Raw genomic sequence first — 7,477 nt, forward strand, 5'->3', positions numbered from 1 at the left:
TTTGGCAACTGTAAAATTGGCATTATGGTCTTCTCGGTGGATTAAGTAAAATTTGTTAAATAATGTAATGTAGTAAATTGGTTTTTCTTTGGCAACTGTAAAATTGGCATTATGGTCTTCTCGGTGGATTAAGTAAAATTTGTTAAATAATGTAATGTAGTAAATTGGTTTTTCTTTGGCAACTGTAAAATTGGCATTATGGTATTCCCGGTGGATTAAGTAAAATTTATCGAATAATGTAATGTAGTAAGTTGGGTTTTCTTTGGCAACTGTAAAATTGACATTGTGGCATTCCCGGTGGATTAATCTTCACGCAATAAAATCACGATTTAATCTGTGTGTTTTTACGGGAGCGGCATTCAATTAACATTAATAAAATGAAATGATGTGATCGAATTGAAAAATGTACATTTAAATGTAAAATGAAGATTCTGCGTAGTATTATCGTACAATGTTTATGTTTTTTTCAGTGTTTCACGTTTGATCCTAATATTTTCAAATCGAGAAGCCCGGATTCATTCGTACGAAAGTATTAGTATATCCGAGCAAAATAAACAGTAATTAAACGAAACACACATTGTGATCAGTACAACGATTGAAAAGAAAGATAAGTATGTACAATATTGGTACAACGATTTTGTCAATGCACTAATAAAACATGTTTACTCTATTCTATATAATAACGTATTATTCAAAAGATGACACAATAAACAAATAGAAACAATTATCTGTGAAGCAATCTATACATTGCTTCTGATTATGATCAGTTATTTAATTTATTTCAATTATATCTCACAAAAAAGTATCACTCCAAAAATTTTTTGTTAAAATTAACATAGTTTTCTCTACGTTTGTATGAACAATAAATACATATAAAAATCGTTTCCTTTGGTTGCCGGTAATTTGATGGCATAAATCACATACAGCAGGGGTGTCAAACTCAAAAGCTAACTTGGGCCATAATAATAAAAAAACAATGCTTAACTTTAGGTGGGCCGCAAAAAAAATCAATGTTCTTAGAAACAAATACTTTTATTTTGACTACTACATTGTAATAAACATATATAAAGTTAAATTATTGTTTACGTCCTGATACTTGTCATCAAAAATGTTCACCTCGGGCCGCGAGTTTGACACCCCTGGCTTACAGTAACTCCTCCAGAAGATACAAAAACCACTAATACGAATTATCCTCGAAAGTATTAACACGTTCCGTGCCACGTGTACCATCGATGGTACACGCTTGCACGTTTACTTAGTGAACTGAACAAATTGTTTACAAGAAATTTAGAACCGAAGAATCAATTTCCACCGCAAGAATGGGCGTTGATAAGTTTTTGTTACGTTGTTATGTGTACGAGAATTAATGATTGCACGTAATACATCAAGTTTTAGTAAAATATCAAAGTGTGAAGATTCGAGTAAAAAAAGCTCGGCACGGAACGTGTTAAAAGCAGAGTAGAACTTTGAACCAAAACAATATTACAAGCTGTGCAAAATTCGTAACAGTGATTCTCACGATAGGTGACGTCATCCGTTATTTAGGGGTCGCAACAAGAAAATATTCCCATGCCGCTATTACTGTAACGGCTACGAAAAAAGAAATGAACATTCTCTCGTCGCCAGTTATTTCGAAAGCATGCAATTTCGTTCGGAAAGGGTTGCAGCGACGTATGAAACATTTAATAATTTAGTTGCATGGCCAAATAACAGGTTGACGGGTGAAGCAGTGGACCGTGTCCAGAAGTTGGAGGTCGGCCGATCGTTCTTTCCAGTTGACATGCACGGCGGGGACAATACATTACCTAAAAGCCCCTTTTCAACTTGTACTCATAATCCCCTTAGACGCGAACCGTACCACGAAGATCGGGAATGAAAGGGAACCACACCGTGGCCGATTAAATTTACCCTCATCGCTGGATGATAAACATATCCCTGTAATTATTGATATTGGATACGTATCGATGGGTGCATCGATGCAACTGCCAGATAAAATTCCGCGCTGCGATTGCCGCTATTTATCGTGCAGGAAAACACTGTTCATAAGCGGTCGGATTTCTATTTATTAAAAGTAATGCCAATTTCTTTCGATTTCGATTTATGGAAGGTAAACTATAAAGTCGTAATCACGAGCATTAATTTTAATCGTGATAGTGTTTTGATTTTTTTTTCAAGTTTATTCGACCATTTAATATCTGCGAGATCGTGATTATGTTTTGATATCTTTTCGGAAGAGATAAATTTGTTTTACCATTTCGGGGCTATTTCTTTTCTGTATTTACTTATAGTATTTTACTTTTTGAGGAAAATAGAAAAACAAGCCACATCGTTTGTGCAACAAATTGGTAAATTAAGAAGGAAGATATTTTTGTTACACGAAGTTACAACCGTGATCGTTAATTTTCTATTAAATAATAATGATTGCACTTATTGGTATGGTATCCAATCATTCGACAAAATAGAGGGAAATTCGCGTTGCATTGAATATGGGATAGATTGATACGTTATGAAACGAAACATTCATTCGTACCCTTTACTGAATCCCTACTGACTTCTGATCGGATCAGTTTAAAAGGCAAGTGTAAAGTCAACTGACTCCAAAACCTGATGTTATTTATTACAGCTGTCTATCGTTTCGGAAACGCGCAACGGCTTAATCGTAGACATGGAATTATAGTCCTGTCATACACGTAAGTTACTATTTTTTCCAATCATATGGTAACGGTGGATGATTTCGTTTATTCATAAGGCGTACACGCTATTTACGTACCCTAACTGCAGTGCTACAATAATATACACATTAACCCCTTAATGCACAATTTAAAAAAAAAAAACCGACCAAAAAAAATCAATTTTTTTTATCTAAGGAAATACATATTTGGACCTTAATTTCAATAAATATGTAAAAAAAATGCAAAGATTACTAAAAATTCAATAAAAATAGTGGATAAATAATTATAGTGAATATTGAATCGCATTGCAGATCGAATTTTGTACCCATCGTACTGTTTTTCAATTAATATAGGTAACATAACATAAGTTGCGACGGGTCTGCACATTTTGGCCGGTTTTGCACGCCCGTGTTAATACGTTTCTGCGCGTTAAGGGGTTAAATTATCAATTATTCTCTATTTTTTTTCTGATTCCTACATTATTATTATATCGCATAATTATGTCGACACATTTAAAAATACAAATCCTCGAATATTGCATAATAAAAGAAAGAATATCGATATTATGTTTGTAAGTGAAGTAATCGGAGATCATATTTAACGTTCAGCAATTATTCAATTGCTCTCGTATGCGCCATCAAAATATCTAAGATATCACTTTCTATTTTATTCCATGAATCATCGGATAACATATGGTTGGCAAAATTTGTATAAATAGAATGATTAATCGTGTTAAAACTATACACTCAGAAACAGATATAATTGAATAATTCTTAAGAAGTCAGAGACTATCTTTGCAGCACAATGTACAATAATTATTTTTACTAATCTTTATAAACGATAACATTTTCTTTTTCATAGCTTTTATTTTGTTCTTCTTTACCTTCGTTGTGTACTAAATCGTTCTCTCTGCTAATAAATGAATAAACAAACGATTATAATAGCAACGCCATGTTTTATGCTTATCTCTTGAATGGCGGTGTTTGTGTTCATTTCGACTTAGTATTTTTCGTTTTACATCATCTAGCTTCTTACCTTCTGGTAATTCGTTTAAATCGATTGCCGTTTAATTGGACGCAATGTATGAACATTAATGCGTCAATGTTTAAATGTTTAAGAAAGTTATCGCACAACTGCGATACGGATCTAAGCAAACTGTCAAAAACTTTTTAAAAGTTCAAAAAAGAACGTTCAATTGACGTTCTAAATTTAAACTGTTACTATTGCGTCAAATAGTAGTACAATATTCGTTGTAAAAAGGCGATTATAACGGTTGCTTTAAAGTGGAAACATGATACTGAAGAAATATAAAAATGTGTGTCGAAATGAATAAAACTATAGTAAAAGAAGAAAATTTTACTTTAAAAGGACATTTTACTTTAAAAAGAATTGGAAAATTCATTTCCTCATAAATTAATTTAATATGCGTAATATATATTTACACGTTCAATTTCCTGATTCAAATGTAAATGTATAAACAAATGAACATAGGCGTAGACGATAAACAAATGTTCTGACACGTAACCGCATTTTTCCAGTCATCAAATCTTTCGCCCGCATTAAAGCGAAAGCTTCCGACGAAAATGATTAGTACCGTAGAGCAAGGATTACCTTGTATAGTTTATTACGGTAAAATTTGTAGCACGGTTCGCGCAGACCATGAAAGCAAAGAGAATCCCAAATCCTTTTTTCATTACCTGGACGGAGGTCGCAACCTGGACCGGACACCGGGGATATTGTACATCAGCAGTTCCCGCAAGACGTGCAATTTAATCGTTTGCCCTTGCGACAAAGGGTGCTCGTCGCCATCTCAGGGCGCATTTCTGGTTACGTTTACGGCAATAACTACGGGATCATTTCGCAGACACAGGGCACAGGCATGTAGAGATATCCGTATACTTGCGGTCGGTTTTCATTTTGACCCAACTGCTCCCTGAAACCATCGAGCCCCTAACTGTCCGCACTTTATGAGCCGTCAAGAAACGTGGCGAGACGAAGAAGAAGATGCTGTTGCGTGGATATTCGAAATTTTCTCCAGTATTGTGAGCCTTTTTTCGAAGAATTCTAGGACGTATCCGCCAGTTTCTTCGTTTCATCAATTTACATGATATGTGAGACATTTTGTACAAGTTTAATAATACTAGAATCGTTCAAATATTTCATTGTTTTTATTTTGAGATTATTGAGATTAAAGAAAATGCTCTTTTGAGAAATTGATGAATAGAGTATTCAATAAAATTTGTTTATGTCAAGGTTATATATTGATGTGTAATATTATGAATCTTCATCAGGAAATATTCCTAGCAACTCAATCGTTATCATACTATCATTAAAAAATAAACGATATTTCTAGTCACATAAAATTTCAGTTCATTCGTGTGTAAAAGGATTAATTAAAATCTCACAGATCTGAATAAATGCGATCTTGTTATTCTCATACTTTTGTAACTTTTAAGAAAAAAAGCATTTAGAGGAAGAGTATCATAATAATAGAAAAGAACGTTTTCAATTTTCTGGGCTTTAGCTTCTAAATCACCTGATTAATGGGCTTTATGCTAATACTAATTTACTACAATAACCCTTAGCACTCTGAAGATTTCTTTGATGTACCCATAATTATACTGCTGTGAAATTTCTTAGGAATCTATAATTTTGTGTTTTACTTATTCATTTTACAAGATTTTGTAAAATTATGAAAACAAAAATAATAATTAAGAAGAAATGCCACTTTGACATGAACTGTTAAAAGATTAATGGTATTAGTAAAACTTGCGACTTATTGTATTCTTTTACTTACAAATAATTCCGATATTAAATCTACAATTAAATGTTAGAGAGCAGGATAAAATTTACTTTTTATTTTCAATCAAAAGTCAAATTTAAAATTAAGATCTTAGAAAACAAATTAATTTCAAAATAAGTTAAATCTACAAAAGAAGTACACAACTTCGAAATTGTATAAAATTAAAAGTTTCATACATATGTACATACGAATGAAGTATTCTATACGAAAATTTTATTCAACATAATTTGAGAAGTCACTGTTAAAGATTTGTTTCTAGGACGATGAGAGATACGGTTAAGGAAATCTTTGAAAGTGTTGAATCGGATGAGTAGGGGATGGGAATTTGTCACTCGCGCGTTAGCCGCCGAGATGTCTCGACTTTACACCCTGTGACTTTTTTATGGGGATATGTCAAACGCAGGGTCTTCCTCCCTCTCTGTGGATTTAGAGGATCCGAAACACCGTAACGCATCATCTGTCGCTACGGTTGATGATAATCCATCAATGCATGTTTGACAAATACAAGACCAACGTAGTCGCATTGTACACTGCAACAGCACGCACTATACAAGAAGATTTATCAGTGATTATAACATAACATGACAAAATTTTCATACAAATTGAAACCGTTTCTTTCCCAGTATTATCCTAATTAAATAATACCGTAAATATTTTGACACCTCAAATTGTTTCCAGAAAATATGAAGTGACGGCCACTCCAATAAAATCAGCTGTTTTTATATTTACTAACGCACAGCTAATAGTTGCTAATGAAAATGGTCTCGCCTAAATAGAAGTTCCAAAATTATAGTTATGCAAATAGGAACGTTCTACATACAAATAAGAGGCCACTTCATACGTTCATGTTCTTTCCTTCTTAGAAGCACGTAGAAAATGGAGGAAGTAACAAAATATCTTAGAATTGGTTAGAAATTTAACGTAATTACGTACCGTCCTCTTACTGATATCTTAACGAACACAAAATTGTCAAAAATCATAGAAGTTATTACAACTATACAACGATTTTATAAATGGCATATAGTCAGTTGTAGTTTGAACTATTTCAATTTTCTGAACTGACCCCTCGAAAATAGTTGCAAAATAGATTATGCGAATTCATTCAGTTTTACGCTTGACTTAAATCAACGACAAGAAACAAATATTTCACGTACAACGGAAACGGTGTCTTCACTCAAGAAGCTTCTAACAAGACATACCGCCCTTTGATAAGGGCTGGTGCAAGGTTCCGCTGCGGATTGTATGCATTTAGGACAAAGACGCATATAGCTGCGATATCAAATGGTAGAAAAATTAAAACAATTTCTTGAAATCATTGAAAGAAGAATAAAGAATAGAACTATTCTCTATGGATAATGTAGCATAAAGATTCGCAGTCTAATAATACCTACATACAAGAGCTCTCGGTTCGATACCACCAAGTGACCAAACACGTTGGAACGCCAAGCGTACATCTCCGAGGCATCCGTTTGTTGATCTTGGAACAAAAGCGAAGATGCAGCGGCGCTCGAAAGGGTCCAAGAAAGACTGGCGCGCTCGCTAAGGAAAACATCGGAAGCAAAGGGTGGAGAGACGCGGCAATAAATAAATGCTCGACAAAATCAGGCCTCACCCCCTGGCACCAACACGCGCGTGCACAGATATTCGTACACTTGCGGTCCGTTTCCATTCTGACCCAACCGCCTCCTGGAACCATCGGCCCCTAACCGTCCGCACTTTATGTGCCGTCAAGGGGGTGAGAAGGAGGCGAGGGGCTGACAGAGGGGGCGGTAGAAGGGCGCCAGGCAACCCTCCTAACTCTCTGGCCCCGGGGGTGAACGTGGGCTGGCTCATGGCTCAGGGACGATGGGCGAAGCCGTGGGTCGGCGGGGGTGGGGGAACTGGAAGCAGGAGGGCTAGGGATATTACGGACAGGACGCCGAGATATCCACCCCTTCGTCCGACCTTCTCGAGGGGCGAGTGTTCGGGGGTGGAAAGGCGCCCGAGAGGCGGCTCAGGGTAG

This window comes from Megalopta genalis, chromosome 13 (assembly GCF_051020955.1).
Source record: "Megalopta genalis isolate 19385.01 chromosome 13, iyMegGena1_principal, whole genome shotgun sequence".
NCBI classification, from domain to species: domain Eukaryota; kingdom Metazoa; phylum Arthropoda; class Insecta; order Hymenoptera; family Halictidae; genus Megalopta; species Megalopta genalis.